Genomic DNA, 16,305 nt, shown 5'->3' with positions numbered 1-16,305 from the left:
TCTCAACCAACGCTTCAAGTTCAAGACAACTTTCACTTTACTACGCTGAAGAGATCGGAAGATCGAAACACTGGCCTTTTGTAACACTCAAGTTCAAACTGTCATTTTTTTCTAGTTTTTATTTTTAACAGTTTCCTGCCATTTCTTAGCACAAATTCTTTTAAAAAAATCACACTTTCTAATAGGCTGTAAAACTACGTTTCGCTGAGGTCCAACTTTAAAACTTAAATCCAGGCTCATTGTCTCACAACAATCACTCAAGTTTCAAATCATCATCTCAACCAACGCTTCAAGTTCAAGACAACTTTCACTTTACTACGCTGAAGAGATCGGAAGATCGAAACACTGGCCTTTGTCCGTAGTTACTTTTCGTAATGTCTTTTTAGACATTCTTTTTGAGTCAATAATACTTTTAAAGAAATAAAAAAGAGTCAAAAGGCATGTAAATTTCACTCTGTGTGGAGCTACATGTACTTGAGAGGTTAACTGTTATTTTTTTATTCAAACTGTCATGTTTGCAGTTCAATGACGCATTTTGGATGTGATGATTATTGTGTAAATTTTGAATTGAAACACTTTTTTAAAAACTGTACGTAACAAAATACTCACAATGTTCATAAATCATACACTGTAATTAGAGGGGAGAAGTTAATTCTAATTTACATTTTCGCCCTGATTAGGGTACAACAAAATATCCTATGACCTTTTGTAGGCTATAATGTTTTTGAAATTTCCACCCATCTTCTTTTTCTAATGGAATAAAAGAAAAATGTGGAAGACTCAACGACACCACAGCCAACGAACAGGTAATGAAAGTCACTCGAAAAACTGCAAAAGATAAATATGGAGTGTCTTTAAATATCCCGAAATTACTGAGAGGGTTCTGCAGTATTATAGTTCAACATTAAGTAATGTTTCACATTATCGCCTTTGAAGTTCCTGTCTCTCGCCAAAATTTTTCCTAGAATGGAGAAGCTCTCTCTACTAATACAGAAGTTGCTTGGGAGTTCCTCAGCAGGCTATATAAATGTGGTGAAATATCATCTCGTCCCATTTTCACAATGCACTTGATGTCATTCCTTCAGATTCTCGCTTGAATATATAGTTTAACTTTGGACATAATTATAGGCTAGCTAAAATAAATTTGAGAACATCAGAAAGCTAAAACTCAATACTATATGCATAATGGTCTGTGTAGCTTTAATAAAATATCAATAGAGAGAAGAAAAACTAAGTTAAAAGAAAATTTTGACCTAACCATGAAATTTGACATTTTTTTACCTAATAACTTTCTTCTTCGTATGAGCTGTTCTTCTGGACTATATGTTTGGGCATGATGTCATCAGCCACTCGACAGTCTCGTCATCCAGGGCCTTCAGTCCAGGCGCTCCATGTGGTGGTTAATGGATTGGGCAGTCATGGACGACATGATCTACTGTCTGGTTTGTGGCGCCACACTCGCATCCCGGTGAGAGAGCCAGGCCCCATTTGCACATGTCTGAACGAAAGCGACCGACGCCGGTTCGTAGGCGGTTAAGCCGGACCCACGCAAGTCTTGCGAGGGACATTCCCGGAGGGTGGGGATCGACGTCGGGTAGGAAATCACGGAGTCGGGAGGTGTTGTTTTGCCACTCCATGTTCCATGTGTAGTTCGTTCAGTGTGCCGCACTTATTCCAAGATCTTCAACGTTGTTCAGAAGCTGTCGTGCGGCAGGCACAAATGGGCGTCTTGATTTCAGTCGCTGCTGTCCTCCAGGTAGGCGCTGGAATGTACTGTGGAGGAGGTGGTCGGGGTCCAGTGCGCGACGAGCAAGAGAAATCATGGCTCCTTTACGGCGAAGCTCAGCAGGTTGGATGCCTGCAAGGATGGGAAGGCAGTCCGTTGGAGTGGGACGCAGGCATCCAGTCACAGTGCGTAGTGCGTCATTGATGGCGGTGTCAATGTGGCGGGTGTGAGAGCTGCGGCACCACACTGGTGCGCAGTACTCAGCGGTAGAATGGACAAGGGCCAAGGTAGCTGTGCGAAGGGTTTTCGCATCAGCTCCCCAACCGGAACCCGCCAGCCGCCTCAAAAGTGCAACGCGCGCAGATAGTTTTTTGCGCAGTGACTCCAGGTGTCGTCGGTACGTGAGTGACCTGTCCAGGGTTACGCCGAGGTAGGTGGGTTCGGCGCAGTAGGGGAGGTGTTCGTCATCGGTGGTAATGTTGATCTCACGTCTTGCTTCCTTGTTGTTTAGGTGGAAGGCCGCCGACACTGTCTTTGCCTTGCTGAGCTGTAGCTTCCATTTCTGGAGATATGTTGATATAGTTGACATGTCCTGGCTTAGGTTCCTCTCCATTGACTGCCAATCTCCGGCTGGATGCAGGAGAGCCAGATCGTCTGCATAAGCATACTTCCTGGAGATGGTGTCAGGCAGGTCATAGATGTAAGTGTTAAAGAGGAGGGGAGCCAGGACAGAGCCCTGTGGGACGCCGTTCCTGAGTCGACGTAGTCTACTTCGTCGGCCGCTACCGGTGGAAAGGGTAAAGCTGCGGTTTTGCACAAGTTCCATAATCATATGGACCATGTGCCTGTCAGGAAGGAGACGGAGTAGTTTGCAGGTAAGGCCGCTGTGCCATACAGTGTCGTAGGCAGCCGTGAGATCGACAAACACGGCGCCAGCCTTCTTTTTTGCCGAGAAGCTGTCCTCGATGTCTTGGGTCATCAGAGTGACCTGGTCTACAGTTGATCTTCCGTGGCGAAAGCCGGCTTGTTCCCAAGGGAGCTGAGGGTCTATTATCGGTTCGACACGGGCGTAGATAAGTCTTTCGAGTATCTTGAAGGGGATACAGAGCAGAGAGATGGGACGATAGCTCTTCGGATCCCCTGGGGGCTTCTTCGGCTTTGGGACTGCAACCACTAGGGCTCTTCTCCAGATTCTTGGGATGCGCAGGTGACGCAAGCAGCAGGAAAGGAATTCTTTTAACCAGGACCTCATAGAGGGGGCAGCTTGGAGTATTAGTTCCGGGCATAGGTGGTCAAGGCCCGGGCATTTGCCTGGCTTTAGGTGCTGGAGGGTGGAGGCAAATTCTTCTGGGGTAAACTCACCAGAGATGTTGCCCTCGACAGGTGTTGGGACCTTCCAGAGGTCCGTCATTTCATAATAACTTTGAAACGTCTCTTCGTGTCAGCCTGAAATTTAGTTTATGGACGTTTTATAAACTTTGGTCAAGGCAGAAAAATTTTGACTTGATTGACTTTTGGTTGCCCTAATAATAATAGTAGCCAACCAAGTAAGTGAACCATTTACCCCTTTGTACTTACTGACTGAGTCAGGGCCGTTGACAGAATTTCTCGGGCCCAGTACCAATTTATTTCGGGCCCCCTTTATCGACAAAGTTATGAATATAAAGGTTGCGTACAAACTTTTATTGAAGTCGTTTAAGCATGGTCATTTAACAAATCTTGCGCAATCTTAAAATTTCTTGAACCGCAAAACTTACTATCTCTATCTAGCGGTTGCTTTTTTGAGTTTTTATTTGTCACATGGCGCTAGAGCAGTGGTTCCCAACCTTTTTTCTTTCGTGGCCCATTTTTGTTGAACAAAAATTATTATGGCCCAATAATTGTTCATGCAAGAAAAATACTGCAAAATAGGTTTAAAAACAAAAAAACAGCAGAAAACATTTCAAAACAGGTTATTTATTGAACCGTGCATCAATGAGATGCGTGCTCCTGAACGTTATTGACCAACTTGTAGTTACAGTAGTTCTCAACATTAATGTCGTATTCTTCCTTTGAAAGGCACAAGTATCGTCGATTTCTTCCCTCAAGAATTCACAAAAAATACTAAAAACAAATCCGCAGATGTTTCAGTAGGCTACCACTTTCAGTTAGGCTATGACTTGATTGTAATCACAAAGTGGTCTATTGCATCCTAAAGTGCTGTAAAAACTCAACGTTGATCTAAAACTATGTATTCAGTCATAAATAAGTTAACCATTTCAATAGATTATTTAGATAAATTTACATTTGATTTAAGTTACGTTTCTTCCCAATTCCTTTCAACACGATTATTCCTCCCTTTAAGTTAAAAATTTCTCCTTACGGACGCAAGTGACTCCCTATAAGAACCACACTGTTGCAGCTATAAGAACCACACTATTGCAGCAATTTGTATGTCTGTTGCATTTTAATGAATTACCACTGAGTAGGCTTACCATACGTCCCGTTTTAGGCGGACAGTCCCGCTTTTTAACGTCTTGTCCCGGTGTCCCGACCGGTCAGCCAAACGTCCCGCTTGGGCGTTCAGCCAGCCAGCATAATACACGAACATTCCCAATTAGCATCAAAAAATGCTTCGAAGAACCGCGAAGAACCAACACAAGAGCTCTATTTGAAGTTTGTTCATGGGCAGTTGAAATGATTCAACGAGACTATTCTAAAGTTAGAAAAGTAGAACGATAGTGCCGTAGATGTGGCACATGTTCTGTCAGAGCTAAAGCTAAATTTACTTGAAAAGAAAGAAAACAACTTCATCCCATCTGCAGCATTGACTCTCTTAGGCAAGCTAGAAGAAGCAGGCGAAGTAAGCGTAAACTTGTTTACGATAAATGCTTGTCGTACCTGGACCTTTATGATGGTTCTTATAAAGATGTGCTTCCTCATCTTTGGATCAACCTACATAAAGGAATATCCTGGGTGCGAGTCTACGGAAAAGACCAACATGACGTTTGTGAAGCAGGTGAGCAACAACAACCCTCTTTTCGATGAACAAGTAGACTACTAGTGAAACGGCACCTGTCTGAACGTTGTAAGGAAGAGAGCTGGCAAAATGCGTCTTTGGAACAAAAGTGGGTCGAGATGTCCAAAGAATTTAAAAAAAAATGCATACGCGTTTCAAACTTTCAAAAGCTGGTGGAGTTCATATTGTGTTTACCCGGAACATCCGCACCCGTTGAAAGATTTTTTTCCATCATGAAGAGCATGTGGTCTGAAAGCAGAAGCAGGATGCTGGAGCAGAACGTAAAAGCCGTTATTACATGTAAAATCAATACTGATTGGTCCTGCTCTGACTTTTACGAGAATGTAAAATTGAACAATGTCTTTTTGAAGAAGGTGTTATCTACAGAAAAGTATGATTGGGCGAATAGCCTAAGTAAATTCGTAAGTGCTTGTAGGCTACGCAGTGTTGGATAAATTCAGTGCAATTGGGAGTTATTTATCGACTTGAAAACCGCAGTCTATTTTATTATTCTTTCTTTGCTTTTGCTTTACAGAAAAAAATCTAAATTCGAATTAGGCCTATTTTGTAAGTTATCGTTAACGTCAATTCCTTTTTATTTTTCGAACTAAAACCGATATTTCGACAGAGAATAGCCTATGCGTATGAACTCTCGATGACAATATGGTCAATGAAGACAGCCGGGAGGGCTTTAAATGTAGGCCTATGTAATAATATCGAAAAATGTAAAGTTAAAAAATCACGGCTAAGCGGTCTTGGTCTTTGGAGGCGTCCCGTTTGAAGTCACAAAAATATGGTAAGCCTACCACTGAGGCACTTAATGCATTACCTTGATGGAGTTACATCTGGTCCACAAAATTTTTTTGGCTCCATTGGTAAAAAACTTGAAGACTGTGACAGTCAACCAGGCGCTGAGTTTCAGGCTGTTGATATTCAACTGCCTTCAATTGACGTGAACTCAATGTACAGACCAGCAGTACTTGCATGACATCTGTAAAGTAATTAGCTCAGGGCGTTGTGATGCCAAGCTTGCATAACATAATTCAAGAAAGATGAACCACTCCAGATGGCTGACAACAGCCAATCGCACTTTGAGGCTTTATGTTTCACATAAGAATCCCTGTGAAAATCTGAGAGCGTTGGTGGAGTACATTGCCAAGGTATACGCTCCAACGTGGTTTGCAGTGAAAACGCAAACTTCCTCTACTAAAGGAGCTAAACATCTGTTTCACGTAGTTAAAAAGTCGCGCTATCTTAGCGATGAACTAAAAGCAATAGTTGAACCTGTTATCAACCGAAATGCCTTCTTTGCTCACCAAGAGAACTTATTGCTGTGCATGTTGGTAGATGAACATCTGCACATCAGAAAATTAACACTGCGGGGAGGATACTTGGTCCCAAAAAACAAAGTCATGAAGATTCCATTCGTCTCTTCAAAGTTCCAGTCTTCAACTTTGAAGCAAATGAATACTTTGAACTGAATGATTGGCAGCATACAGAGAGATATGATCCACCGCTAACTCGAGACATACCGGACAGTCAGTTAATGTCCTTCATTGATGATGCTGCAGCTCCAGAGCTTGAATTTCCCAGCTATCCGTGTCACACGCAAGCCATGGAAAGGTCCGTTCGCCTCGTTACTGAAGCAACATCTGCGGTGTGTGGGCAGAAACAGCGGGACGGATTCATTCGAACTAGACTGCAGTCAAGATTAGAAATGCCTGCATTCAATACAAAACGGGAATTTTTGGCAAATGGAGTGCTTAATGATATTTGAAGTCATGGAAGTTGGCAGAGAGGGCGCTTGTCTCCCTGGATTTGGGTCTTATAAACGTTTCTTTCCTTATGAAAACGATATTTCAAAGATGTTTCTTACCTTCGGCGATAATGTCTTCTTCATCCAATTTTCTTCTAAGTAAACTAACACTTTTCCAGGATTATTTTTTCACGTTTTCGGCGCGAAATTATCGCTAAGTATGCCTTGAAAATATCCTTAATTGCAACGTTGCCATGCCACCAGCTCCAATCGTCTTGGCTTGCCTTGCCATTGGATAAAGTTGATGGCTTTGTCGTTTATGTGTGCTTGATGTGTGTGCTCTATCAAGTCTACACTAATCAACTCACGCACAGGCGTCTTTGCAAGACATTCAAACCTAACGGCGATCGTTTATTGCGAAGGCCATCATCCTCGAAGAAGAGGGATAGCTATCATCATCACAATATTACACCGCACTTTCAGGCAACAAAGTAATGTTGAATAAATTTTTCAGAGCGTACAATCAAAAGTATCTCTTTTCAAACACTGTTACTCAACTAGTTCAAGAATCGGTGTCGTTGGGCAAACTGCTTGACGTAAAATCTCCAAAAATCATTTCAGCTTTCATTTATTTATACAGTGTGCTTTCAATTGTTTTGCCAAAAATGAATTAAAACGTTTTAACAATCGCTTGATCGATCAAGAACCTCCCGCTGAAAAACTCCGTCAAGTGCGAAAACTGCCTTCTAAGCGTCCTGCAAGACATGAGATTTTACTATTGGTTTTTGGCTTAGCAATGTCGCTGGTCTGCAATGTCATCATACTTGCTATTGTTTGAAACGTACCTGTATTCCTTGGAGAGTGTTTTTCAGACATTATTTTCATGCAATAAACTGTTTCATGGATGACAGCTGCGGCTCTTGATAGGCTATGCTGATTATGACACTTCGCTTTGTGACGTCACAAACGTCGCACGATCGTAAAATTTCAACTCAAACGTAATCATTCGTCATTAAGATCAGATCCTCGCTACATTTCTACTAATTTGATTACCATTGCCATGTAAACAAAAACATCAGTATCCCTGCTTATGCCTGGCGGAAAAACTAAGTTCCTCGTCCCATAGTAAAGTACCGAAATTTTAAAATAACATGTTACAAGTGAGGTTTTACAAGTAGCATACTGGCACTGTAGTATAATAATCCCTTCTCATATGCCAGGCAAATGTAGTTTTACATAATTATATACATCACATGTTTCCAGTTGGCCTATAAAATTAGGAAGTGGCTATGTTTACACACTTATTGCCATGGGTAAAATCAGCTGTTGCTAGAGTTAGGAATAAAGTTAGGAAGGGTTAAGGTAAGGCGTAGAGTTAGGAATAAGGTTTGGGTTTTGATCGTTGCCCAGGACCAAAAAAATTCCCAAAATACAAGTTTTTGTTCTCAACAACTTTATACTTTTCTCAAATTAGGGCAGAATTCCTTATCTGTCAAAGCTATTGAGGCTATTGTCCCTCATGTTGCCAACCTCTTCGTGGTGAGTCCTGGTAATTCAAATTTATGAAGCGAATGGCAACAATCATCCTGTCGGACTAACAATCTTGCAGCTAAACGTTGAAGGCCTAACCAAAGCCAAATGCGACATGTTGGAACATCTCACACAAAAGCATAACGTGACAGCATTGCTCCTGCAAGAAACCCACACCACCGAAGTATCGAAGTCAAAGCTCAGTGGATGTACCCTGGCAGCATGCACCAATAGCAATATTTATGGAATAGCCAGATATGTAAGGAACTCTGCTAAGTGGACACTGATTGCTTCATCCAACCCTGACTGTGAAGTTGAATGGACAGCCACTGAAATCGAAGACACAGCTGTGATCAACGTGTATAAACCACCAAATACACGTCTGTAAGCTAACTCCATTTCCGCCTTTGATCCACCATGCTTGTATGCTGGAGACTTTAATTACCACAGCACAACCTGGGGCTACCGCCATTCAAATGCAGACGGCATAGCGCTTGAATCATGGGCAGCAGCTGTCATTGGTGTCCAGTTACTGTGCAACCCACAAGAACCAGACAGTTTTTTGTCAGGAAGATGGAAAACAACAACCAATCCGGATCTGGCCAACCTAAAAGGACCTTTACCAAACCGTAGCATCCTTAACCCCTTTCCTAAGTCCCAACATAGACCATCGCTCATCACCCCTGAAAACCCATTCAACCCAGTCCCAAGCAAACCTGTGAAGAAGTGGAATTTTCGCAAGGCAAACTGGACCAAGTTCACACTCCTGGTTGAAAAGATAACCCGACACCACCCAGAACCAACTTCTGACGGGCTGGAGAAGTCTTATAAAGCCTTCTGCAAAACCTTACTCGTGGCAGCAAAGAAGTCCATCCCCCGTGGATTCCGTCGCCAATTCATACCTTCATGGGACGAAGAATGCAACAAACGCTATGATGCGTTCCTGGCCTCAAAAATCATTTAAGAGACATCCATGACTGCCACTGATCTGTTGGAACACCTCAACATAAAACGCAAACAGCGTTGGGAAGATACAGTGCAAGGCATTGACTTCTCCCACTCCAGCAGAGCTGCATTGAAAACTTTCAATCGCCTTACAGGCCGCACCTCCAATCCTAAACGATGCCCTGTAACCGCTAACGCCATAGCACAATAGCTCCTAGCCAATGGCAAATGTAAAGTGGCAAATAAGAAGCACGCCCTTGCAGTGAAGCAGGAATGCAGCAGGCTTTGGAACGCCCCAAGCGCAGATGGCCATTTGTCAGCCCCCTTCAGCACCAGAGAACTTGCGTCCGCCATCAAACAAGTTAAAGGCGGGAAAGCACAAGGGCCCGATAACATCCCTCCAGAATTCTTAAGGAACTGTGGCCCCAAATGTCTGTTATGGTTGAAAAGGTTCTATTCTGCTTGCCTGACCCTCCAGGCCATACCTAAAGTCTGGCGAAAAGCAACTGTAGTGGCATTACCTAACCCAAACAAGCCAGCTGATGATCCCAAGAGCTATCGCCCAATATCACTATTCTGCGTCCCATAAAAGATCCTGGAACGGATCCAGCTAACTAGACTCGAGTCAGTTGTTGATCCCCAGCTTCCAAAAGAACAAGCTGGATTTCGGCACGGACGCTGTACGACTCATCAAGCAGTCAAGCTGACCGAGGATATTGAGGAAAGTTTCGAGAAGGGCAACAAAGCAGGAGTAATCTTGGTCGACCTCACTGCTGCCAATGACACTGTGTGGCACCAAGGGCTAACCCTAAAGCTCCTCCGTATGATCCCAGACAAAAATGTAGTGCCATTCCTCGCAAACATTCTGGTAAATAGGACCTTTTTGCTGAAGACGAGTGAAGGGCAGTGCAGCCGGCCCGCCGCTTAAGAAACGGTGTTCCACAAAGGTCATGCCCCTACTATTTAACATCTACATTAGTGACATGCCAGATACTACGTCACTCCAGTACGGCTATGTTGATGATCTGGCACTTCTCCATTCTGACAAGTCCTGGTATGTGGTAGAGGAAGCACTTACAGATGACATGGCCCAAATCGCAGACTACCTGAAGCTGTGGATGCTAAAACTGAGCCTGGCAAAGACCACTGTCACACCTTTTCACCTTTGCAACATGGAATCTACACTCCAATCGTCAGTCACTCTCAACGGAAACCCACTCCTACACAACCCGTGTTCCACCTACCAAGGAGTGAAGCTCGTCTGACAATTAACCTACAAACGTCATGATGAAGCCCTCCATGCTAAGCTATTAGCACGCAACAACTTGCTGAGATGCCTAGCTGGAGCATCGTAGGGTGCTAGTAGGCCTACATCAACACTCCGTACAAGTGCTCTTGCACTTGTTTACAGCACCTCCGAATATGCTTCCTCCACTTGGTGCCGCAGCGTACACACTTGCAAAATTGACACTGCCCTCAACACCACCATGAGAATAATCACTGGTTGCCTGCTTCCAACTCCCACTGACTTTCTGCCGGTACTATCAGGCATCGCTCCAGGCAGACTTCGTAGGGAAAACTACGTACGCAGTCTGGTCCTACAAGCAATGTCAAGGGATGACCACCTCCTCAACCAGATTGTCATAAACTCACACTCCCAAAAGCCCCAGCGTTTGAAATCTCGACGCCCCTTTTCCCGACATGCTGCAGGTATCTGTAAATCCAACTTCCACATTTCCGAAGTTTAGAACAGTGAATGGAGAGAAGTTCTGAGACCAACCCGATTCACAGTCCTTCCCAATACCAACACTCCACGTGTATCAGAACTACCTCGGAAGGAATGGGTGAAGCTTAATCGCCTGCGGACTTGAGTGGGCCGTTTCAACAGCAACATGTTTCGATGGGCCTCGCCGATTCACCATCTTGTACATGTGACTCAGATCTTCAAACTGCACACCACATTATCTACCTGTATATCGACCCCAGAACAGGTATGTGGACCTAACAACCCTCGATGAATACACAATCCATTGGCTGCTGCGCCTGGATGTAACAACGTGATCTGTGGCGGCCTCAAACGCAAGAAGATTGAGGCTATTTTTACACTGTATAGTGTAAATATAGCCATAGCCATAATACTAATCAAATCCACCAGATAATTTTAAGTACAAAAGAAAGTAGTTAAAACTTAGTATGGCCCATTATTATTCAAGCTCATCAATCAAAATTCTCACATTTCTCTGTTGCATTTTCAAATAACTGCTAAAGCCGTAATTGTAGATTAAATCCTGGAATACCATTACTATTAATGATAGCAGGAAAACGCGATTATCCAAGTGGAACGAAAAAAAGAAAAAGAAGAGCTGACAAAGCTGAGCGTGACAAGAATATTCGAAAAACAATAGGGGAGACTCAGGTAAGTTGGCCCAATAGGCAAGTTGGCCTACTCTAAATAATTTTTTAACTACAATAGTTATTGTTACGTATCGTACACATACTGAGAAAGTGCTGTTGAAACTACCTTATCACCAGGTTGGGAGGCTCTAGCAAGCAGAGTAAACATGTGAGCACGATTTTTGTATGAAAAATTATGATTTTTAAAATTTTTGGATTTTAGAATTTTTTAGATGTCGAGTGAGTTTTTTCTTACTTTATAAGAAAGATTATTATTTAGTGAGTGCAGCGCTAGTGTGGTTATCAAGGCTCACTTTGACGGTGAAACCGTTGTCAGAAGCTCGATAGTTTGACATAAATTTTAGTTTTTACAATATGGTTGCTATTCAGGGAAGTTGGCCCATTTCGTGGGTGGGTACGTTGGCCACCATGGCCAACTTGCCTTCATGAGGTATTATATAGGATGATAATAATTGACTAATTAATACGATGACTTATTTTTGCAAGATTGAAGTAGCCTATCATCAAGTATCCAAAGTAAGTAAATCGCGGCTTTAGCCTACATCGGCTTTAAACGATCAATAACAATAATACATTTCCTAACATCGTTTTTATGCCACTAATTGCGACAACTTTTTCCTAACCCATATGGTAATAACAGAAAATAGTAAGTAATCAAGAAAACCAATCGCGGAAATGTGTATCAACCACTTCTCAAGCGACGGTCTAAAACGTACCTCGTTTCGGAGATACATTAAAAAATGTTCCGATATTGGTACCCATGCAAAAAGGGGGTTTGTAGCCTATTGCAAACAAGGTCCTACCTATCAGTATCGTTAAGGTCACCAGATCGTTAGGAATAAAGGCATGCCGTTCCAACTACATGATGTTTGATACAACCTTTGTTATTTTCGAAAGCTTATTTGGTGTAGGATACTGATGTAAAAAAAGTTTACTGAGGTAAAGTACAGCATTATAGCCTAATAGTAGATTATATTATATAAACCATACATGAATGCATACATAGAATAAATTATGTACGGTATGTATGCCTCTATAAAACCAAGAAATAATTAGAAAGAAAATAAAATTGGGGAGAAAGAGAACTTTTCCACTGTTTAATATACCGTAAATGGACATGTTGCCCACGTGGCCAACTTACCTTTCATGGTGGGCCAAATTACCCGCACAGGAAGGCAAGATGGTCCATTTTATTTTTTTCGGAAAACTTGAAAAATTATATACCTAAGAATGTTTGTTTGATGCAAGAATATGTCCACTTCTAGAGTGATGAATTCTCTACTCTTCAATAGCATTCGCTTTAACATATGTTTTGTTATTAGCTCACAAATTCAATTTTTCATTTTGCTGGGCCAACTTACCCGAGTCTCCCTTACTTCATTTCTTCAGAGAGAAGTTCAGGTTGAGTCAAATGTATTGGCACGTCTGGTGCTGAAGCAGTTGCTGTTGTTGCTGAAGCATCATCATCATCTTCCATTGCATCATCACTAGATGTTAATTCCAGCAATGACGCAGTTCAAGGTGATGTTACATCAACAATATTTCTTACGATAATGATATTGGAAATTAGCCTGAAATAAGTATGTCTGACATGAACAGTAGCGTACCTAGGGTATGGCAGGCATGGCTCGAGCCATGGGCGCCACATTGATAGGGGCGCAAAAATCGGTTGGTAAAAACTAAAATTTGTGATTTACATTTTCTTCAAAATCTAATTTGCGTCCAATACAATTCAAAGATCAAAAAGGAGTCGCTCTTTAACTGTAGCCATTGTTAAACAACGGAATTGTAACGTTGCAAAAGCAACATTGTGCCTCTCCTGGCTCATTTTGCGTTCAGTCAGCAACAATTGGAAGTTTAGTAAAGTCGCTAAGCAGCGCTTACTCGAAGCTTAGAAGCAGCACCAGAACTTACTTATTCATTTTTATAAGAATTTATAAATCTAATCTTTTGTATGACTTCACTTTGGCCTGACCAGAGCACTCAGTCTGTTCTAGGAAGAAATTAGCATTAAAGTAGTATTGAGCCTATAAGCATGATTATATGAAACTTTGAGACCAAGAATTAGGCTAGGTAGGCCTATGATTTATTTTTACGTGTTGTGCTGGCGCTGCCTAGCACTTAGCAATCTGAAGTTTTGAGATACATTCACTACTTCACAAGCTGTGCTTTATGAATATACGGTACCGTACTTTTACCTAACTTCCTCAAGTTATCAAACGGATAATATGAACGCAATTCGTATAGTAGAACACACCAATGTTGGGATAGGGAGTGATTCGCTATCAGTTTCTTCAATCTCTCGTTAGCATAGCCTATAACCCAACCGTCACAAAACCCGCCGACATGCCAACAAATGTTGGCGACAAATTCAATTAGTTAATATTAGTTTTTCAAAACATCTGCCGGGCTTGGGTTGTTATATTTTTATCCACAGTTATCTGACAAAAAAGAAAACGTATCTATAGTTCGGTCACCGCCTGTTGAATAAGCACAGCGCTCTATTGAGATGAATTTTAAGTAGGCCTATACGTAAAAGACTATGAAAACATTTTGTCCATGTAGGCCTATATAGTATAATTAACTTAAGTCCGAATATGTCCAATAATTCACTTGGTGGTAGGCTACAGTATACACAGCGTCAGATGAAAAAGAAAGGGGAAGCCGCGTTTCCATGAAAGGTTTTCAACTTTCATGGAAAACACAGATCATACTGGACGAGGCTTGGCTGAGGTTGTCTTAGGTTTCCTTACAGAGAGTGGTATAAACATCAATTACTGTCGTGGCCAAACATATGACAATGCTGCCAACATGAGTGGCGTGTATAATGGGATGCAGGCTGCAATTCGAGAAATAAATCCCCTTGCAGAATTTGTGCCATGCTCTGCACACTCACTGAATTTAGTTGGCCAACCTGCTTTAAACTGCTGAGTTGGTGCAGTCAAGTATTTCACATTCGTTCAAAAAGTGTACACCTTTCTTTCTGCTTCAACTTCTAGATGGCAAAAACTTGTTTCTGTGTTAAAGGAAAACAAAGTCAATGTTGTTAAACGTTTATCTGACCCTCGTTGGTCTGCTCATTATGATGCAACACATGCTTTATTATGTGGCTATAAGCATGTGTGGCAATGTTTGAAATGTGGGCATTCCGAAAAATGCAGAGGATTTCCTGGACTGACAGAAAAAGCAACCAAACTGTTTTAAATCAAGTCAAACAAACAAACAATCTACTAAAAAATATCAAAGAAAAACAACTTCAATTTTTAGGTCACGTGTTGCGAAAGGTAGACACTTTTACGTATTGCACTGCCCGAAAAGGTAACCGCAACCATGCGTGACATACGACATCGCTGACGTTGGTAGCGCTATCATGCGTGACATGACTCAACACGTGATTAACTGGTCGTCTTTATCGAAAGATTTTGATACAAAGAAATTTAACTGCATGCATCGCCACAACCAACGTTGCCTAATGGTTAGGGCAGAGGAGTAATAATTTCGATTGCATGGGTTAGATTCCCACCCTCTGCTAATACTATTAGGCTGTGGGCCGACCTCGATTTTTCGCTTTAAAAATGCAATTGAGTTGCACCCCCCCTGTAGACAATACTTTCTTGATATCGTTCGATAGAGTAATTTTTACTGAGTCCAAAACAAAAAACTTCTCTTAGTGTAGGCCTACATGGCACATTTCACCTCATACATTGAAATAGTCCAAATTAATTGTCAACTAGTTGAGTGAGCAATGTGTTTGTAGATTACTACTATACCGTTCCTATTATACAACCTAGTTTACATTAGTTTGTTTTAGGATGGACCCTCGGCCCCAGAACCTCATACGAGGATGATCTCATTCCTTTAATGCATATCTTGATCATATATGTACTGCATAAAAACAAAGTGTGCCTGATACAATTGCCATCACCGAACACTGTTTTGGCTTGTCCACTGTACTTTGTAGACAAAATAAAGTAATATTCCTTTACAGAGGTTTATAGGCTATGTCTCTCAGTCACATTTTGCTATGAACATAAAAACTGCATTTATGTGTATCTTCATTGATCACAATTTGATTTGTTTTGCAGATATGTTTGTGGTCTTATCGGACTCGTGGTGATTATTCCGCTGTTGAAATTTGAAGTCTTGCACTTTCTACTTCATCAATGTAAAGTCCATGATAAAGAGTTTGAACTACATAGTCAATAGTCATTGTACTGTCATGGACATATACTATATCAGAATTAATGCACTATATCCACCTACTCTAGTATGATACAATATTCCAAAAGTATACATGTAAACTTTTGCTTATAGCCTATTTCATTGGTATATTAAAAGAAATTATATAATACCCTTCAATTGTTCTGAAGTTATAGGTTTTTATGGTTACTTTGACTATGCATTTTATTATAATCACTCTTAAAATGAATTATTCTGAAGTAAGGTGTTTTTATGATTACTTTGGCTGTGCATTTCATTACAATCACCCTTAAAAGGAATTTATTGGTAAGAACACACATATTGCATATCATGTTATACTATGTGTTCTTAGGCAGAATTGTTTTGACAAAAGTGTAATATTAACTGGCATTATTCCATACGTGTGTCACATAAACATGTTAATATAGAAAATTGTAATTTCCATCATTAGACAGATTAATGGAAGAGCATTTGTTTGCTGAAAATGATTTATTGTTGTGAATAACTGCCATTGCACTTGCAGGCCTATAGATTTGTTGATAAACCACCATAGATTGTCAATGGTGGTTTATTATTGTCAACATTGTCATTACAAAAAATTAATTGTCTGTTAGTGCTATTTTATTTGCTTCTACCAAATTTGTAGCATCTGCTTTTTTCATTATTTGTGCATAGCCTATAAACAATTATACAGAAAACTGCCAACATGCAAAAATTCTATCTTTTTGATTCGCT

This window comes from Aplidium turbinatum, chromosome 1 (assembly GCF_918807975.1).
Source record: "Aplidium turbinatum chromosome 1, kaAplTurb1.1, whole genome shotgun sequence".
Classification (NCBI taxonomy): domain Eukaryota; kingdom Metazoa; phylum Chordata; class Ascidiacea; order Aplousobranchia; family Polyclinidae; genus Aplidium; species Aplidium turbinatum.
Note: the sequence above shows the minus strand (reverse complement) of the source record.